The sequence below is a fragment of the Salvelinus namaycush genome, chromosome 34, assembly GCF_016432855.1.
Source record: "Salvelinus namaycush isolate Seneca chromosome 34, SaNama_1.0, whole genome shotgun sequence".
Classification (NCBI taxonomy): Eukaryota; Metazoa; Chordata; class Actinopteri; order Salmoniformes; family Salmonidae; genus Salvelinus; species Salvelinus namaycush.
In genome coordinates, this window is record NC_052340.1 from 20,956,098 (window position 1) to 20,978,563 (window position 22,466).

Consider the following 22,466-nt stretch of genomic DNA (forward strand, 5'->3'; position numbering starts at 1 on the left):
TGCCTCGCCTGGTTCACCAACTACTTCTCTGATAGAGTTCAGTGTGTCAAATCGGAGGGCCTGTTGTCCGGACCTTTGGCAGTCTCTATGGGGGTGCCACAGGGTTCAATTCTCGGGCAGACTCTTTTCTCTGTATACATCAATGATGTCGCTCTTGCTGTTGGTGACTCTCAGACGACACCATTCTGTATACCTCTGCCCTTCTTTGGACACTGTGTTAACTAACCTCCAGACGAGCTTCAATGCCATTCAAATCTCCTTCTATGGCCTCCAACTGTTCTTAAATGCAAGTAAAACTAAATGCATGCTCTTCAACCGATTGCTGCCCGCACCTGCCCGCCCATCCAGCATCACTACTCTGGGCGGTTCTGGCTTAGAATATGTGGACAACTACACATGCATAGGTGTCTGGTTAAACTGTAAACTCTCCTTCCAGACTCACATGAATCATCTCCAATCCAAAATTAAATCTAGAATCGTCTTCCTATTTCGCAACAAAGCATCCTTTACTCATGCTGCCAAACATACCCTCGTAAAACTGACCATCCTACCGATCCTCGACCTAGGCGATGTCATTTACAAAATAGCTTCCAACACTCTACTCAACAAATTGGATGCAGTCTATTACAGTGCCATCCGTTTTGTCACCAAAGCCCCATATACTATCCACCACTGCGACCTGTACGCTCTCGTTGGCTGGCCCTCGCTTCATATTCGTCACCAAACCCACTGGCTCCAGGTCATCTACAAGTCTCTGCTAGGTAAAGCCCCGCCTTATCACAGCTCACTGGTCACCATAGCAGCTCCCACCCATAGCACGCGCTCCAGCAGGTATATCTCACTGGTCACCCCCAAAGCCAATTCTTCCTTTGGCCGCCTTTCCTTCCAGTTCTCTGCTGCCAATGACTGGAACGAACTGCAAAAATCACTGAAGCTGGAGACTCATATCCCCTTCACTAGCTTTAAGCACCAGCTGTCAGAGCAGCTCACAGATCACTGCACCTGTACATAGCCCATCTGTAAATAGCCCATCCAACTACCTCATCCCCATACTGTATTTATTTATTTACTGTATCTGGCTCTTTTGCACCCCAGTATCTCTACTTGTACATTCATCTTCTGCACATCTACCATTCCAGTGATTAATTGCTATATTGTAATTACTTCGCCACCATGGCCTATTTATTGCCTTACCTTCCTTATCCTACCTCATTTGCACACACTGTATATAGACTTTTTCTACTGTATTATTGACTGTATGCTTGTTTATTCCATGTGTAACTCTGTGTTGTCGTATATGTGTCGAACTGCTTTGCTTTATCTTGGCCAGGTCGCAGCTAGCCTTAAATAAAGGTGAAATAAAAAAATGTAAAATCTGGATGGTAGACTTGTTTTTACTGAAGTGCATTACCCCTCATATACCCGTAGGAGTCAATGTTCAGGCAGGAATCATTGGACTGTCGCTTTATTTCAATATAACTCTTTATTTAGGTTCATAGCACGACGTTGAAACAATGACGTTGATTCAAACATACCAGTTTACTATCAACATTGTTTGTGCTACCATGCCAACTCCTTGTCACTCATTGTCATGCCTAAGATGTATGGCTTGAGAATGAGTAATGCAGTTAGCAAGCAAACAAACAGATCTGGGACCAGGCTAATAATACAATAAAGATTCATACTAAGAAACATCACTGTTGTTTGACATGTCAAATAACAGGAGAGGTAGTCAGTTGTGTCAGTTAGCTTTAGGATTCTATGTGACTAGCAGGCACTTAAAGAACAGCCTGTTTTGAATGAATAAAAATCCTGGTCAGTTTAGTAAGGGAAATGCCTCGGGAGTCCAACACTGTAATTACACTATGAGACCAGAATAAGACAGAGGACTTCTGGTAAAGAAGCATTAGCAGCATATAACACAACAGCCATACTAGAAATTACATACAGAAAACGCCAAACACCAACTTGTGGAATTTCAACTTCGACAAAAGGGTAAAATATATAACACTTACATACAGTACCAGTCAAAAGTTTGGACACACCTACTCATTCCAGGGTTTTTCTATATTTGACTATTTTCTACATTTTCTACATTCTACATTCTCTCAACCAGCTTCATGAGGTAGTCACATGGATTGCATTTCAATAAACATGTGGGCCTTGTTAAAAGTTAATTTGTGGAATTTCTTTCCTTCTTAATGCGTTTGAGCCAATCAATTGTGTTGTGACAAGGTAGGCCTATTTGGTAAAATACCAAGTCCATATTATGGCAAGAATGGTTCAAATAAGCAAGGAGAAACGACAGTCCATCATTACTTTAAGAAATGAAGGTCAGTCAATACGGAGCATTTCAAGAACTTTGAAAGTTTCTTCAAGTGCAGTCACAAAAACCATCAAGTACTATGATGAAACTGGCTCTCATGAGGACCGCCACAGGAAAGGACCACCCCGAGTTACCTCTGCTGCAGAGAATTCAGTTAACTGCACCTCAGAATGCAGCCCAAATAAATGCTTCACGGAGTTCAAGTAACAGACACATCTCCACATTAACTGTTCAGAAGAGACTGCATGAATCAGGCCTTCATGGTCGAATCGCTGCAAAGAAACCAATACTCAAGGACACCAATAAGAAGAAGAGACTTGCTTGGGCCAAGAATCACGAGCAATGGACATTAGACCAGTGGAAATCTATCCTTTGGTCTGATGAGTCCAAATTTGAGATTTTGGGTTCCAATCCACCGTGTCTTTGTGAGACGCAGAGTTGGTGAACGGATGATCTCCGCATGTGAGGTGTAATGGTGTGGGAGTGCTTTGCTGATGACACTGTCAGTGATTTATTTAGAATTCAAGGCACACTTAACCAGCATGGCTACCACAGCATTCTGCAGCGATATGCAATCCAATCTGCGCTTAGTGGGACTGTAATTTATTTTTCAACAGGACAATGACCCAACAAACCTCCAGGCTGTGTAAGGGTTATTTGACCACAAAGGAGAGTGGTGGAGTGAAGCATCAGATGACCTGGCCTCCACAATCACCCGACCTCAACCCAGTTGAGATGGTTTGGGATGAGTTGGACCGCAGAGTGAAGGAAAAGCAGCCAACAAGTGCTTAGACTGTTGGAAAAGCATTCCTCATGAAGCTGCTTGAGAGAATGCCAAGAGTGTGCAAAGCTGTCATCAAGGCAAAGGGTGGGTACTTTGAAGTATCTAAAATCTCAAATATATTTGGATTTGTTTAACACTTTTTTGGTTAAATTTGAACGAGTAGGTGTGTCCAAACTTTTGACTGGTACTGTATTTTTCCACCAAATATAGCGTTGGTTGTTTGAAAGGGCGAGAGTAAGTGATTGCATCCCAAATGGCACCCTATTCCCCATTTAGTTCACTTCTTTAGAGCAGGGCCCATACGGCTTTTGTCAAAAGTAGGGCACCATATAGGTAATAGGTTGCCATTTTGGATATACACAGCAATGGAACCCAGGGTCTACTGTCAGTCCTTACCATCCTCCCAATCTGAGGGACATTCTGAGGTCCTATGTGGCAAAAAAATGATTCAGTCAACACCTAAATTACATATTTTTAGAGACACAGCAGGATAGCTGCTGTCAGTCAAGACCGTCATATTAAATGTCACTTACAGAATAGTGTCAGATGGCTACTATACAAACGGTATTATCAGCAGAGCTTAGAGTGGAGGGGGTGGTTAGTGGTGCACACTCACTACTTTGTCTAGAAGGGGAAACATGTTTTTCTCAAATTCCCTGCTTTCACTCAGCTTGCTGCGTGGTGACAGGCATCCCTCCCTCCCTTCCTCCACCCCTCCATCCTGCATGGTGGCAACCCTCAGCCCAGCGGTTTGTCCTGTTTGTCCTCCAGTACTGAATCAGATCTGGGTGGAGCACCAACATCCACAATTTTCTAGCACCACTTCATAGTCACACAGCAGCACAATTTTCCTTGTGGTGGTGATTCTGAGGCAGGAATGAGAGGGAGAAGAAACATCTGCACCTTACGTGAGATGGTCCTCTTCCTCTCTTTCCCTCTCTCTCTAGCCTTTCTCTCTTTCGCCTCTTTCTCTCCACATGTGGCCCAGAATTGTAGGCCGGTCAGTTGGAGCGGTGTGGGCATTGATTGTAGCGGCAGACAGCTGCACCCCATCCGCTCCCAACATGTTTCTGATTAGGCCAGATGTGTCTGTTTGTTAGGCGTGGAGTCGTGTTTGATGTGCTGGCTCGGCTGCATTGGCGGCAGTGTTATCGTGACAGGCTCTGAGGGTGTAGTGCTCAGCGGAAGTGGATTAACCTCATAAAGAGGCCTGTGGTGCAGCGGGGTGAAAACAGGCAGGGTAGAGAGACTTCAGCTGTGAGAAGGAACTTTCTGGAAATCACCCAGCAGTCACACCCAGACCCAGGCCCAGACCTGCAGGCCCAGGCCCGAAACTCAAATCCAGACAGAGTCAAGCCCAAACCCAGACCCATTCCACCAGCGCCCGCCACAAACCCATACCTAAAACCAAACTCAGACAAAGGCCAAGAACCAGCCTCATTCCTCACTGGAGCTACTGGGGTTGTAAAAGAAGAGATAAAACATATTGGAAATAAGTTGTAAATATAAAGTTATTCTTAACAAATGTCAAATTAACAAAATAAAGCTGAAATACCAATTCTACACCCTCATCATCACAGAGGCACTAAAATGTGTCTGAATATCCAGTCTGAATAACATACAGTAAAACATACAAGGATTTTAAGTCACGTGAAGGCGATATTTAAGAGCCAACTTTGCATGGTCTTTGCAAGCGCCGCAAAAACCTTAACTTGAGATATATGGCAGTGGTAATGTATTTAGCAACATGTTGCTTTGCTCTATTTCATCTTTGAAATATTATTCAAGTCCTACATCAGAGCTGAGTATTGTAGCATATTGTGGCATGGAAAAGACCCACACCATAAATAATACTTCTCTCTTCCATTCATTCCCCTGCAGGTAGGAGCTCGACGCTTCGCCATTCCACTGCAATGACACACACATACAAGCAAAGACACACATAAACACACACGCACACACCTAGGCACACACAGACATAAACAGAGTTCCACCCGTTGACAACATGATGATTCTGCATAGGCCACTTGTGGCTGGGTATTTGGCCCAGGTGACTACCCCTGTCTCTCTCCACCAATGCCCAGAAACCAAGGCCTGTTGCCTGCTTGACCAACCAACCAGCCAGCCAGCCAACCAACCAACCAATCAACCCAGTCCTCCAACAGGCAGACAGGCAGAGAGAAAGGGCTCTGGCAGGCCCTGCACCCCCAGCATTTTGTTTAGCACGAAAGGTATTTTAGGAAGCGGGGCACATTTGGGCAGAACTTTAAAAATAAACCTGCCGTTTATGGTCCGGAAAGGGCTTTGCATGGCCCAGCCACTCCTGCTTCCTCTGTAGTCTGGAGGCTAACACTCCCAGCCCCTCGGGGAGAGGAGAGGAGACTTGTCTTTTCCTGCTACCACTGACTTTGCTGATAACTATTTTATTGAGGGAAAATGTACTTGCTACGATTGTGATATGTTGTTGTCTCACTGAGCTATATTAAGACAAATAATTGTAAGTCGCTGTGGATAAGAGTGTCTGCGAAATTACTAAAATGTCATTTTAAAATGAGAAGAGAGGGCTGAGGGGAGAGGAGAGAGGGGGAGGAGGATATGAGGAAGGAGAGAGTGAAGAGGAGGGAGGAGAGTGCCGAGCACTCCACTACCAGTCTGTAATGAGGCAATACGGCTGATGGTTCCCCATGCGTGAAACAACAATGCCTTCCAGGCCCGGTTACAGCCCGCTGGCCCAGACTCTTACCATCCGGAAGACACGAGGTTACCACACTAACAAGGAACTTCACTACATGTCTGGCCTGTTTATTTCTTGATGATTCAGATAAGATGCAAAATAAAATGCAGGAATTTGTGGCTGGCTTCTTCGAGATGGTCTCCTCGAGAAGCTAGTTTCTTCGAGATGGTCTCCTCGAGAAGCTAGTTTCTTCGAGATTGTCTCCTCGAGAAGCTAGTTTCTTAGAGATGGTCTCCTCGAGAAGCTAGTTTCTTAGAGATTGTCTCCTCGAGAAGCTAGTTTCTTAGAGATTGTCTCCTCGAGAAGCTAGTTTCTTAGAGATTGTCTCCTCGAGAAGCTAGTTTCTTAGAGATTGTCTCTTTGCTAGAGCCATGCCAGCTATGTTTCTAATCTTTCCACCTGTAGTTTCTTATTGTAACCCTGCTCGCCTTTCCTGTATATCTGCTGTTAGTCTTTGGTTAGTGTGGGGTTTCCCAGTCACACACACAGAGTTTGATGCTCCACAGCACCAGCCAGAGAGAGAGAGAGAGAGAGAGAGAGGGAGGAAGGAAGGAAGGAAGGAAGGAAGGAAGGAAGGAAGGAAGGAAGGAAGGAAGGAAGGAAGGAAGGAAGGAAGGAAGGAAGGAAGGAAGGAAGGAAGGAAGGAAGGAAGGAAGGAAGGAAGGGAAAAAGACAGATCCTCTTCCCTTCCTCTTCTCCATGAAGCTCTCTCTCTATGTCGCTCTGAGGCCTGGAGTCGTGGAGGCTTCCTGGGCTTCAACACATCCTTTTCCCATGATGTACTGGGAATACCTCCAGTAATCAGATTAGAGTGGAGTATGCTGAGAAAAGGCTTCAGAGTCAACCAGTTGACACAGGAACAGAGAGAATGGAAGGGAAGTTAGACGTGGAGCCTCAGTTCGGAGTAAATAAGAGAAGTCCAGAGGGGAGGGCTATAATGTCCACTTCCCCCGACAGGAAATCCAAAGCCAATTTAATCCTATACCTCCTCCTACCAGGAGACTCTCAGCGGTGTAACTAGACATATCAAACAGCCATATAGAGTTAGAGTGAACCTGAGATACACACCTGGGAGGGGAGAGGGAAGGGTTGGAAGGGGTCTGTCTCTCTCTCTCTCTCTCTCTGTCTGTCTGTCTGTCTGTTTAGATTTTAAGGTGGGTCCAGCCCTGGGAGAATGGTGGTTTATGATGACGAGGTCTATTGTTGAGAGAAGCACTGTGACTCAGCCTCTCCCTTATATAAGACAAGACCTGGACTGGCAGCTTCAGTAAATAGTACCCGCAAACACCAGTCTCAACGTCAACAGTGAAGAGGTGACTCCGGGATGCTGGCCTTCTAGGCAGAGTTGCAAAGAAAAAGCCATGTCTCAGACTGGCCAATAAAAAGAAAAGATTAAGATGGGCAAAGGAACACAGACACTGAACAGAGGAACTCTGCCTAGAAGGCCAGCATCCCGGAGTCGCCTCTTCACTGAGTTTCAGAAGAAAGTTTGAACCTGTAATCAAACCCACAAATACTGACGCCTCAGATACTCAACTAGTCTAAAGAAGTCCAGTTTTATTGCTTCTTTAATCAGAACAACGGTTTTCAGCTGTGCTAACATAATTACAAAAGGATTTTATAATGATCAATTAGCCTTTTAAAATGATAAACTTGGATTAGCTAACACAACGTGGCATTGGAACACAGGAGTGATGGTTGCTGATAATAGGCCTCTGTACGCCTATGTAGATATTCCATAAAAAATCATCTGTTTCCAGCTACAATAGTGATTTACAACATTAACAATGTCTACACTGTATTTCTAATCAATCTAAAAAAAAGATATGGACAAAAAATGTGCTTTTCTTTCATAATCAAGGACATTTCCAAGTGACCCCAAACTTTTGAACGGTAGTGTATGTATTTATCTAACGTTAACGTAGAGTAAGGAAGGGAAATGTTATGGAATGTCAAATAAACTTTTTATTCGTTTTTGTTGTTATGATGATGAACCCACTGGTGTGAATGTTAGAATGTCAAGAATTGTCATATATTAACTTCTCTAACTTTTATAAGCGTGCTTCAACTCCAGTCTTGCAAAGCTCTACCGTGGCTTGTTTTGTGTGCGCCAAAAGTGCAGATTAAGTCAAAATAAATAACAGGCCACCTTCCAACTATCACCACTATTTCAAAGGTATTTCTGCATACTGTAGTTTCCATCTCCAGAATGATGGTCATTGATAACTCCTCTGTGACCTTGTTGACATGCAGAAGCACTAGGTTGTCCCTCATCTCCAGCTCCTTGTCTCGCTCACCGCTCTGTTAATGAATTGGCTGGAATTCTTCTCTATATTTCCAGAATGGTGAGTCACACCGTAAGATGACTCCCTACCCGAAGGATGAGGACTCTCATCCAAACCCTGTCGACCGCCTGACTGGGCGGGATGGGCGGAGAAAAGGACTACCCATCAAAGCACCAAGGAGTGATGTCCTGATTTACTGTTTCCACGGTTACAAAGCCATTAATCTTCATGACCATTAAAATAATTATATATTTATCTGTAATTTCCTGATTTATAAACCCATCAGTGTATTTTTAGTCCTAGGCTGCATCCCAAATTGCGCCCTATTGCCTATTTAGTGCACTACTTTTAACCAGCCCTATAGGCTATATGCACTACAGTACATAGGGAATAGGGTGGCTTTTGGGACACAGACCTTGCCTGATTACAGTGTTTGTTCATGTGGCCTTGACTGTATCATAACAGATCTGTCTGTCTATATACACCATCTGGGTATGACTAATACTGAAACATGACATGCTGACGTTAGGCCTTCCCCTGGGCCCAGTCTCTCTTTATTAGAGATAGGCTACATCCCAAATGACACTATATGTAGTGCACTACTTTTGCACTACCTTTGACCAGGGCTCTGCTCAAAAGTAATGCACTATATACAGTAGGGGATAGGCTGCCATTTGGGACAGAACTTTACTATACCTTCTACTCCACCCTAGTACCTCTCTTCCTGGCTGCTCCCTGCTTTACCGACACTTTACTGTTGTCGTGTTCGGTTCCTAAACTCCTCAATGATCGTTTATCTTACGTTCGAAGAATGGGATTTTCTTACTCAGTACACTGTTGCATGCAATGTCAAAAGCATGAATTTTCACAATATGAAATATCGAAGGTTAGGAAGGGCTCATAGGGCTTTGGTCAAAAGTAGTAGGGAATAGGGTGCCATTTGGGATGCAGATGTTGATTTGAAGGATAAATAAAAATATAGATAACAGAGATGCTAGGATGTTCTGTTCTGTTGCATTGTACAACTCATGGCAGGCCCTGGTCTCATAGTATATTCCTGAGAGTCACACAGTATATAGGATCACATTTTCGTAGTGCAGAAGAGCACAAATCTGTGCAAAAGTACTGTAAACCATACTATAATCTGGCAGCGAGATTTCATTTGAAACTTTTCTTTGGAAATGTGCAATACTAGAAGGTCTATGCATTGTTCAGTTTACAAAACTAGTTAAACAATCGCACACTTGGTGAAGAAAAGTGTTGAATTAAATCACACTGACAGTTTACTTTGAGTTTTACGGAAGTTTTTGCACAGATTTGAACTATTTAGCAGCATGAAAATGTTACCCATAATAATTTCTGTCTGGAAGTAGAGGTCTGATGCATTGAGACCATGCAGCTGTAAGGCCACAGAGAGGCTACGTCGTGCAGCGGAAGACTATGGCCCACTAACATTAAACAAGAGGCCCCAATAAGAATCATTTATTTTCATAGGATTTATAGAATATAAATGTCGTCCATTCAGATCATGTAGCTATGTGCCACAGAGGAAGCACGTTAATAGAACTTAGACAACATTTTCATTTTCCTGGATGTTGTCTTTGGCTGCTGTATGTCCCAAATGGCACCCTATTACCTATATGGTGCACTACTTTTGACCAACCTATGGGCCCTGGTCAAAAGTAGTGCACTACATAGTGAATTGGGTGCCATTTGGGACACACACTTTGTCCTTGCCCTCAGTTGGGGTCAAACCAGAGGCTAGTGGTGTGATTTATTTTTCAAGGTAACATGAGCAGTATTATGGTTAGGCTCCATCAGGGGTAGGAGCAATAACAACTATATTACCCAACAACAGCTTTAAGGACTGATTTCTTTGCCATGTTTAAAGCAAGGAAAATTGATTACTGCTTATTGTTGTGGAAATGGGGACATTGTTATTTATATTTGTGGTGTCAATTGCTAATGAGGTGCTGTCACCTGGAGAGACAGAGAGCGGGAGAAAGAGAGCAGGAGAGAGACGACAGAAAGAGATTAAGAGAATTATGGAGAAGATTACCTTTACCTGCCAATTAGTCTGTATAAGGCCTCCAGTCTCTCTGCTATCTCTACATAACCTCCAGACAACTTTACCATCTGTAGCTTCCTTCACCTTACCCTGCTGGAGTCAGAGACTTAGACTTACAGTCCCACAGTTTACTATAGAATACTATAGTACTTACTATATAATTATGTAGTAAACTGTAGTATACTGTAGTATACTCTAGAATAATATACTCCACACGGTAGTTTACCTCGATCATGTTTGGAACTTACTATATAATTTTGTAGTATACTGCAGAATACTATACTACACACTGTAGTATGTATCCCTTGATCATGTTTAGTACTTACTATAAAATGCTGTGGTATACTGTAGAATACTAAAGTAAAGTAAATACTATTGTAATGTCCGCAAAAACACTACAGTTTTTAACTGTAGTTTTTTAACTGCAAAAACACTACATTGAATGCTATAGTATATAAATATATACCATATTATAGTATTTTTTTTTTTTCATGTGGGGTATGTGTGTTCGCTAGTGTGCACATTCATATCCCTGTTGGAGTACGTCAGTAAAGGGAACAAACATAGAAAGAAACGGGTTTTTCATGTATTTGATGACACATTTAAATGAACTAACCACGGATAGAGCTCTTCCTTCCCAGAAGCCTTTGGAGTGGTTTGTTTTGATCCTGTTGAGTGGGAGGGACACCATCTGTCTATGCTCCAGGATTGGACCACAGCAGAGGGAGGAAATGGGTACTGGTACGTAGGGTGTGTGCCCGTGCATGCGTGTGTGTGTGCATGTGGTTTCACACACACTCACACCACAGAGAATGAATGGTGACAAGCTTCTAAAGGTTTTGGGGAGAGAAGTTTGCCCCTTGTGTTTTCAAAGGCAGGATGGTGGGGACCGGGCATCCATCCTCCCAACACATATATGAAGGATGGCTGATTTACTATCTATACTGCTTACACATTGCAGGCCTACATTGTAGTTCAGGAACATTGAACACATCGGGTTTTTTTATGAACTGGAATTAAATGCAAGTGTAATTTCTCCTTGGTATTTGACTCTGGGATTAAATCAGTCAGCCAGGCAGACATTGGTTCAGAAATGAGCTGGGTTATTTGAGCTTGCCTGGCATAATGGAACCAATATAATAGTCATAATCAATAGAGAAGTGCAAACTCTGCCCCCCTGGTACCCCATGCAGGCTAAAGCAACCGCTAAAAGTAGCTGAAAGAATGCAAATAGTACTTGAACCCACCTGAACCCATGCAGGTCTGAAGCAGGGCCGTTGTCCCCAGCTGCTCAGTAAAGAGCTATTTATCATTTCTGACCATTCACTCCTTTCACCTCCTCTGTTTCTCATTATGTTAATGTATGGCCATGACCATGTGTGTCTCCTAAATGGCACCCTATTGCCTAAATAGTGCACTGTATTGTGCACCCCGTGGGCCCGGGTCAAAGAGGTACACTATATAGGGAATAGGGTGCCATTTGGGATGCACATCCGTGTGTGTCACATGACCTGAAAAACAATGTGTTGGTTGGTGAGGTTAGGAAAACAACCCCTCTAGAGGCCTGATATGTGTGTCTTCTCCCCCTTCCGGCCAGGGACGCAGAAATCTGCATGGGCATTTCTAACACACCGGACCATTTCTTTACTTGCAGTTCCCATTATTAGCCAAATAATGATCAATCTGTTTAAAAAAATACATTTCAACTTGCTCACTGGGCTAAAGATGAACCATCCCATCTGGCATTTACCATATGAAATATAGTTGTTGTTCTGCACAATAATATGGGCCAAGTCATGAGGTTAACCACAACCATATTTACATCTGACTTCTTCCCATTGTTTGCAAAGTAGGGAATCAAACCAGGCCTTTCCTATAACACTCAGAGTGACAAGGTCCTATAGGGTGAGATCAGTTCAGAGCCATCTCTATTGTCTTTAACCAATGGCCTACAGATGTAGGATCTAAATTTGAGCCAGTTTGCTACAGCAGGAAAATAATCCTGCAGCAACAGGAAATGTGAATTGTTATGTGGATTATAAATAATGGAAATGTTTGTAGGGGTTAATAAAACATGGTGTTTGGGCAAATCAAGAAATTACATACTTTAAAAGCCTTTTTAAAACTCAAATGCACTATAAGTTAAATTCTCAGCAACAAAAGAGTGATCAAATTAAGATCCTACATCTGTATCCTGATTGCCACTAGACTACATATAACCTCTGGACTGTGTAGTATGAGGCACATTGATGCATTCAACTATATAGTCAAATAATTAGCACTATTCTGGGGTGTTATGGTTAGTAGTGATGGGAAGTTCAGCTCTATTTACTGACTCTGATCTTTTCGACTTGTTCAGTCCAAAGAAAACATCTTTAGTCTAATTTTGTTCATTTGAGTCAGTAATGCCCAGAACACGCAGGATCCCCTACCGACTAACGATGAACCGAAAACTGGACAGAGTCATGATTCTATAAGCCTCTTGTTCACATCGTTCACCAGGGGGCTTATTGGAGCTTTCATTTGTGACTGAGACTTGTAAAAGTGAGCTTTAAACAATATACATTTGTTGATTGCTAGGCATGGATATAAGCTTATTTCTTGATACATTTGAAACGAGGTCTAGTTGTGGCTGCAACCGGACTAGATTGTGAACGACTCTTGGTCTAATGCGTCGCTTGACTGCCGTTGGCTGACTAAACTCCACTCCATGGTGAAGGAAGTTTCTGATGAACTCCACCAACGGAGTGGAGCAGAGACCAGGCTTTGTGGAATTCTAGACTAGCTAGACTGCCGTGAGGGTGATAAGCACAATATTTTTTGCCAACTGTAGCCCCCCAAATGGTTAATTCTCAAGTTTGTTGAGCAGAGGCAGTGTATGTGGTCACACTTTAGGTAGTCCGGATAGTCAATCTGTAGATGCTCTGATGACGGTCATACTATCAACAAACTATCTGTTGATAAGCAACTGCTTGCTAAGGTTGCAGTTAGGGTTAGGTTTAGAATACGGGTAAGGTTTAGGTTTAGAGCTAGGGTTAGGGTAAGTAAGGGTTAAGTCTAGAGTTTGGATAAGGGTTAAGGTTAGGGTAAGGGTTAGGGTTAGGGTTAGGGTAAGTAAGGGTTAAGTCTAGAGTTTGGATAAGGGTTAAGGTTAGGGTAAGGGTTAGGGCTAGGGTTAGGGTTAGTAGATAGTTGCAATGTTATTGATAGTCTGTAGCTAGTCTGTAGAGAATATACAGATGGACTATCCAAATAAAGTGTACAATTGTATGTTTTGGTTCTACAAAGATGTGTCCATCATAACATTCATTAATAAATCATTGCATTAATTATTGCACCATGCAATCAATTATCAGTTCTCAACATGTCTTCTTATCTGCGCTGCCTGCAGCATGATATATTTTCCTGCACACACATGATAGACAGCTATTGGTCGGAGCACGTCTCTGGAGCCACTGATGCGGAGGAGCGTGTATCAAACAAACTACTAAAATGAATGAGTCAGCAGGTCAACGACTAGAGTCACTCGAAAAAACAAATCAACAAATCATGACTCTCGAGTCAGTCAAAAGAGTCGTTCAATAAGAACAAATGATTCGTGAACTGCACATCACAAATGGTTGGGGCCCAGTGTTTTCCCTGACTAAGAATATCCTGGGCAGGAAACACTCTGGGCCCTAGTCCAGCAGATGATCCTGAGTGCTTTAGATAGGATGATCTGTCCAGTAGCGTGCTCATGGTAACTAAAAGGATATCATATTCAGTGTTGGTACATGGAGAAAAGGGAGTGGGGGACTTTGGCTGGGGCCTAATGTCTCTGGGAACACACACCAAAACTACTCTAGCCTCCTCTGTCTGCGAACACACATTAAGGCTGAGTCCCTAGTTATCATGGGCACGCTACTGGACAGATCATTCTATATAAAGCACATCACCAACAAACTATCATGGTCCAAACACACCAAGACAGTCATGAAGAGGGCACAACAACACCTTTTCCCCCTCAGGAGACTGAAATTATTTTGCATGGGTTCCCAGATCCTCAAAAAGTTATACAGCTGCACCATCGAGAGCATCCTCACTGGTTGCATCATCACCTGGTATGGCAACTGCTCTGTATCTGAATGTAAGGCGCTACAGAGGGTAGTGCGTACGGCCCAATATATCACTGGGACCAAGCTTCCTGCCATCCAGGACCTATATAACAGGCGGTGTCAGAGGAAAGCCCAAAAAAGCGTCAAAGACTCCAGTCACCCAAGTCATAGACTGTTCTCTCTGCTACCGCACGGCAAGCGCTACTGGAGCGCCAAGTCTAGGACCAAAAGGCTCCTTATTAACAGCTTCTACCCCCAAGCCATAAGAGTGCTGAACAATTCATCAAATGGCCACCCGGACTATTTACATTGACCCCCACCATTTGTTTTTACACTGCTGCTACTCGCTGTTTATCATCTAAGCATAGTCACTTTACCCCTACCTACATGTACAAATGACCTTGACTAACCTGTACCCCCGCACATTTACTCGGTACCGGGCCCCCTGTATATAGCCTCGTTATTGTTATATAATTCTACTGTGTTACTTTTTATTTTTACTTTAATTTATTTAGTACATCTTTTCTTAACTCTATTTGTTGAAGTGCACTGTTGGTTAAGAGCTTGTTGTATTTGGGGCATGTGACAAATACAATTTTACCATTTAGGACACACACCAAAACAACTCTACATCAGCCAATCACAACCATTACAGCTATGACCTCATCACTCCAAATCACTGTTGATCAGGTCTGTAACTACATAAGAGGAGACCGAGGTCCGGACCTATATAATTTTTCGAATAATATATATTTTTTAAACCTTAAACTCAGTCCTGGTCTCAAGTTACTGTTGAGACTTAGAGTAGTAGAATACACAAGGTGCAATTTCAAACTGTTATGCATCAGAACTTTTCCTCTTGTTATATGTCACTCACTGACAATCACTCAATTAGCCCATGTCAGTTAACATTTTTTTTAAATGTATAAATTAGTCTAGTTAGAGCCAGCTATCTAAACTTGTAGTAGGCCTAATTATGGTCGAATTGCTGACCGGGCACGCAGGGCACGTGCCCAGGGGCCCTGACTGTCACGTTCCTGACCTGTTTTCTGTTGTTTTGTATGTGTTTAGCTGGTCAGGGCGTGAGTTGGGGTGGGCATTCTATGTTATGTGTTTCTATGTTTAGGTTCGTTGGTAATTAGCCTTATATGGTTCTCAATCAGGGACAGGTGTTTGACGTTTCCTCTGATTGAGAACCATATAAAGGTAGGCTGTTCACACTTGTTTGTGGGTGATTGTCTTCCGTGTCTGTGTATGTGCACCACACGGGACTGTTTCGTTTGTTCGTTCGTTTGTGTAGTCTGTACCTGTTCGTGCGTTCTTCGTGTATATGTAAGTTCTCTAGTTCAGGTCTGTCTACGTTCGTTTTGTTACTTTGTAAGTTATTCAAGTGTTCTTCGTGTTTCGTCTTTAATTTAATAAATTCATTATGTCATATACAAACGCTGCGCTTTGGTCCAATCCCTACTCCTCCTCTTCGGACGAAGAGGAGGAGGACAACCGTTACAGAATCACCCACCAACCATGGATCAAGCAGCGTGAGAGGAACCAGCAGCAGCGGCCAAAGAACCTGGAGGACAACCGTTACACTGACCTCCAGGAGGCCCCCAAGGATTTTGTTAGTCACTCTCACTCAGATATCATATTAACATGGCATAAGACATGGAAAAATGTGTAGAATTGCAGGAAATTAGCTTTATAACTGCAAAAATGTCTCCCTACCCAATAGCAAAAAGTGTGGAAATGCAACTCATTTGTTTACTTTTTGTTAATAAAATACATTTCTGCTAACAGATCACTCTGTATGTATTAAATCACAGTTTTTAATCTTGGTGCTGAGTTAATGTGAGTTCATGTGAAGCAGCTAATTGTATAGCTAATAAGCTATGTGTTCGTAGTTTGACTGAGGTGAAGGAAGCTACAGCAACCAATGTGATAATGGCTGGGCTTCAAATATCTTTGGTCTGTCCTGACCTCACTAAAGCTCAGACCATGGTTACAGCCCTGCTGCTGGTGAAATAGAGTGTCCATGGATGCATGCTTATTGTTGCAGAGCATCCTCTTCCTCACATAGGGTCATCTTCGTCTTCCCTCAGCACGATGCACATGAACATATATCCCAAACACTAGCTGAGCACCACTTGTGTGGCCTGAATGTGGGATGGTAGTGAGAGCAACACTGTCTGGAGATCCCCTTGTCTGAATGACTGTAGGTTACGTAGGTCTGTCTGTCTGTCTGTCTGTCTGTCTGTCTGTCTGTCTGTCTGTCTGTCTGTCTGTCTGTCTGTCTGTCTGTCTGTCTGTCTGTCTGTCTGTCTGTCTGTCTGTCTGTCTGTCTGTCTCTAGAGATTAAAGCATGGGTCCAAACAAAGGTGCATCTGAAGTTTCCTATTAGGGTGCCATTTGGGACGCAGAGATGACATCATAGGCCAAATAGTGGGTGTTCATTACCATTACCATGCCAACTCCCGTTGTCATGACTTTGTTATTGCTGAAGGACTGAGGAGAATCAGAACTTTCCAGACTCTGTGAAGCGACAACGTTTCAAAGTAATGAGATTAGCGCCATCGTTTTCTTTCTGTTCTCTCTGTTTTGGTCCCTGGCAAAGAAGTATTTACTTGAACAATTGAATTGTTTTGCTAGAGAATTCCTGAGCCAGTCTGTGAAAGGGGGCTTCATTCCAGTGCTAGACTGGTAGACAACAGAATACATTCCAGGAGGAAAATTAAAGGGATCTGCATCAGAATCGTACTCAGACTCAGAACAAAGTCCCTGGAATGTTAGTGTCAGAATATATGGATATTTGATTAATGATCGATAAATTACCACCAAAGCTTATATCCTTGGACTAAAAGCATAATTTGACTAGCCTGAAGGCCAATCTGTTTTTTTATCATGCAACTCCCTGTCACTCATTGTTATGCCAAACATGGATTGACAATGACAGCAATGGAGTTGGCAAGAGCACAAACAGATCTGGGACCAGGTTATCATTTTACTAAGAGTTTGATTTGACTGGACAAGTTGGAGGAGCTTGGTTGGAATTGATCCTGGCGACCTGAATGTATGGCTGTTTTCTGCATCTAAAACCCCCAACAGCCAGTCTGTCTGCCTCTAGGTGCATCACATTATAGCCGCTTCCCTGGGCGAGAGAAATTGTTTCCCAGTTCCCACTGATACAGTAGTTGGATATCCTCATCCTTGGCGAGGTTCGTACTGTACGGATGGATAGTGCAGCGGCTCTGCCAGTCCGTGCTGCTGCTGCCAAAAGGAGGTGCTGACCGAGTGTGAAGAATCAGACCTCAGCAGACAGATGGATGTGCTCACTACAGATGAAGGCTTCATCCCAAATGGCACCCTATTCCCTAAATAATCTACTACATTTAAGTAGTACCCAAAGGGCTCTTGTCAAAAGTAGTGCACTATTAGGAATATAGGTATTGGTCAAAATGATGTGCACTATATAGGGAATGCGGTGCCATTTTGGAAGACTGGAGGAGGGTTTGTGTTTGGGGGATGGGGAGGAGGGGGTTAGCACAAAGGCCCTGGCTCCGCCTGGCCTTCAGCCACCTGCAGTCTTCCGTGGATACGGATGATAGCAACCCAGGGTCGCAGACACCATCAGGACATTACCTGGGGAAGAGACATACACAGAGGTACAAAACAAGGACAGGAGATAGAGCTTGTTTTTGTCATTGTAAGTTAACTTCTAATAGTTTCTGAGAATAATAGCACGGTCCAGTAGTACATAGCCAATACATTACATTGTATGGTGGTAGGTGTCACTGATAGATCCGGAGACACTATCATTAACAGGTAAATGAGGGATTAGGATAAAGATCAAACTTTACGAGGGGAAATGGGGAACACTGTATGTCCGGAGGGAAGCAGAATAAAGGACAGAACACAGCAGCTGACACAGTGTTTATTTATATAGCACTGTATGTCTTGTATAAACAGGGAGAGGGTGTTTGATGCATGTATTTGATACTGCAGTCTATACTCTTTGAAGCCATGCTGACTGTGGGGACTGGGGAGACCAGTGGTGGGGTTAAGAGGTGATCTGTGTGTGTGTGTGTGTGTGTGTGTGTGTGTGTGTGTGTGTGTGTGTGTGTGTGTGTGTGTGTGTGTGTGTGTGTGTGTGTGTGTGTGTGTGTGTGTGTGTGTGTGTGTGTGTGTGTGTGTGTGTGTGTGTGTGTGTGTGATCTCCATATCTCTCTAACTGTAAGTCAACCGTGACTTGGCTCACAATGAGGAACCAATAGTCTCCCGTTTTTCTCCATCCCATAATAGCAGATAATACAGGTAATGAAGTTAGTTGGATAGCTGACATCACAGAGCTGTGGCCCCAGAGAGGGTGTGTCTCTGTGAACCACGGTAGAAAGAAGAGACAGACAGAGAGAGCGAGAATGGAGAGACAGACATCATTTCATGTCCTCCTCTGCTACAGTGGGCTGAAGAGACATATTTAGTTTGCCCAGGGCAGACTCAGACAAACATTATGGGTGCGTCCCAAATGGCACCCTATACCCTACATCCCTATATAGTGCACTACTTTTGATAAGGTACTATTTTGGACTTAACCTATGACTCATATGATGATGGACTGCTTGTCTTTTTATCCTCTCTGAGGTTAACCACTCTTCAGGGTAGGAGGAGGGCCTCTAGCTCTAAAGGAGAAGAAGAATAGACTTGAGGCCACTGTTAGTAAGAGATCAGACTTCTCAGAAATAGCCAAACAAAACCAATTGGTGTAGTCGGCTCTAAAGAAATCCTCCAAGTATTTGTTTGTTCTCAAAGGGGTGGGTGTTTTGAGTGGGTGGAGTTGAGGTGTTCCATTGTGTTGCTGTTTGCACAGAGTTTGTATGTCTAGCACGCTCCTCAGTCAATGGTCAGCCTCCAACCTTTCAGCATGCGTTTAGTAGCATTCATTTATTGTAGTATTTTCCAGAGGCAGGATCCAGAAACACTAAACAGAGACTCTTTAAAAGCACTTCTTCCTGAAGATGATGAACCAGAAGATGATGGAGAGGCAGGAATGATACGCAGCCTAATGGAAACCACCTGTGAACTCTGTTTCTGTCTGTGCCCTCCTTTCCCCTATTCCCCCACTCTGAAAGCCTACACACACATACGCAAAGCAAGCAAGCAAGCAAGCAGGCACACATGCACACACACATGCAGGCACGCAGGTATGCACCCACACACACACGCAACCACATGCACACACACACATACAGACACACGCGCACACACGCACGCACACACACATCACACACATAAGTCCACTGATCATGCCAAATGTACCTGCTCTGGAAGTTTACATCACAAACGTGCCGTGCTTCATTTTCCTATATTACAGATCTGATTTCTATCCTATAGACCCGCCGTGTGTGTGAAGTGTTTATATTTCACACCACAACACAGAGATGAAAGTATTTATCCACACAACCTGCCACCCCAATAAGTCTGAGTGTACGTCACAAATGGCACCCTATTGCCTAAATAGTACACTACTTTTACCTAGTGAATATAGTGTTATTTGAGACACAGAACACACATGGTTCTCACAGCTATTAAGAGAACAATAACAGACCCAGGCTCAGGTTACCTCATAACTAACAGTATTCTAGGGGGAACCAACCGTCCACCCCCTGCTTCTGCTTCATGTTTCCTCAAACAAAATCCCACACACACACACCACGGTACCCCAGTAGAGAGGACGGGGGCCCCCAACATCAGTGGGATCAGGAACTAAATTCTCCAAACCTGGACTGGGACTTCTCAACTTCTCATCGTAATATAGTGATGTAGCTAGTCACTGGACTGGAGGAGAGGAGAGCGGCAACTAATCAGAACTCACTCATAAACCCACAGCTTTCAGTGTCTGTGTTCCAAGTGGCACCCTATGAGTCCTGGCCAAAAGTAGTCCACTACATATATACAGAATGGAGTCCCATTTGAGACACAGCCACTGAAAGCGGTGGGTTTATGAGTGTGTTCTGACTAGTGTGTGTGCATGTGCAGCCATAATGTTTATAGGCCAGTTTAATGAACCTGAGAAACAATGAGAAACAAATCCCCAACATGGATAGACTGGCTGACCCACCAACTCTATGGACCAATGAACTTGCTATAGTTAACCACAGGAAACATGGAGTAATGTTTGTGGATTGTATAAATATATGTCAGTTTGTGTACAGCCAGGTGTATGGGGGTTATAGCAGAGATAGTCAACAACCTTCTCTGGTTGTAGTTTTGATGGAGAACCAGGGAGTGGCATGTGTTATGGTCATGTAGACCCAAATCTAAACTATGTCCCAAATGACACCCTATTCCCTATTTTGCACACTACCTTTGACTCCATGGCTTTGGTCAAAAATAGTGCACTACATAGGGAATAGGGTGCATTGTCAGCCACTGAAAATGTTTCTAAATCTGGAATGTGCTGAAAACTGCTGTTTGCTAGACCTGTTTTATAGTCATGTTTGGTATTACCCCAACAGACAGAACTGATATGTTTATATACAGCAGGATATAATGTCAAACAACCCAACAACAAACAGATTTGAAAATACATTATAATTGGGTCTTTTCACACACGGTTTGCTCTAATACAGTCAGTATTTGTTAGCCGGTTCATTTTCATAAAATGTTTGTATTTAGATTTTTTTCCTACTGAAAACAATTTAATATATTCCATTGAGTACTGTGAGCACTGGTTGTGTCCCAACTGGCATCCTAATACATATATAACACACTACTTTGGGCCCTGGTCAAGAGTAGTGCACCAAATAGGGAACAAGGTGCCATTTGGAACACATACATTGCTAGATACACTGCTCAAACAGTGCCTGCTCTGTTTCACAGTAAAACCAGTTGACAGAGAAAGGTGGCATGTCTCTGTATAGTTCTGCCAAGCGCAGGTTTCCAATATGTGATGATGATCACAACAATCGTTTGTTCTATTATCTGCTCATACCCCTCTCAAATATAAATATGAGATGACTCAAAGTTTGTGGGTTTGTTATGAGGACAGTGATATGTACACAAGACAGACTCCAGTTGCCTCCCAAATGGCCCCCTTTTCACTATAAAGGGAATACGATACCATTTGGAAAGTAGCCCCCATCTCGTTTTACTGCCCAGTCTGAAATCAGGGCTGGTCTGCTCCATGCTATTTCTGCACTGTTATGACTCTCTCTACCAAGCAGCCTGTCATACACTTATTAAAGCTACAGTTTGCAATTAGTACATCCATTTTTTTGAACTTTTAAATGAATAATATATAGAGGTTGATTGTTGAAGAATATTGGCTAAACTATACATGCCTCATGAGCTTAGTTCAGCTGTTTTACCCCATCAGAGCTCAAAATAAAAGCTTATTTTGCAATTGTAAACAAACACTGTACAGCTTTAAAACATGCTTAAGACGATCATTTTGATCTGATGACTGTCAGTCCTAGCATCCATAGCTCTGTCTAGAAACTTGAGAGGGGTTACATTTCTTACATTTCTGCATCCCTCAGCCGTTTACCAAAATAAGTTTCAGTGCCACCAGGTTTGTTGGTTTCAGACTGCAGTCTTAATTTTCTCTCCTGATGAAGCTGGTTAGGCTAGCCGTGTTTATTATTTCTCTCTGGTACTTCCAGCTGCTCCATAGGAACCAGGCTCTGTGGCCTGCTGTCTAATCCCTGGTCAGATGTCACAGAAATAGCCATCACACCATTATTACCCCGACCACAGCCCCGTGATGTGGACGACACCGCACTACAAAGTTGAAAAGCAGATCTCTACTCTATTACATTATAGCACCTTGATCTTCCTTCCACAGTGCATGTGTGTGTGTGTGTGTGTGTGTGTGTGTGTGTGTGTGTGTGTGTGTGTGTGTGTGTGTGTGTGTGTGTGTGTGTGTGTGTGTGTGTGTGTGTGTGCACCTATGTGTGTGTGCGCATGTGCATGCATGTGTGTGTGATCCTCAGTGATGCTTCACACAGCCCACTGCTCCCAATACATCACTGCCTGATCAGGATGAGGCTTCCACTACGGTGGCCCAGCAACCGTCGACCACTAAGGAGCCGCCGCTGTGTATGAAAATGGAACAGAATATTTATCTTATAGGAGGTGCCGTGTGACAGGGGCATCATTTAAAACATGAGTTGTTATGAAAGATGG

General features: G+C 43.3%; 1 pseudogene; it reads right to left on the reverse strand.

Annotated features, from left to right (window-relative positions):
• LOC120028423 overlaps positions 1-19,960 on the reverse strand; it is a 57,235-nt pseudogene extending 37,275 nt beyond the window's left edge.
• Between the last annotated feature and the right edge of the window lie 2,506 nt (positions 19,961-22,466).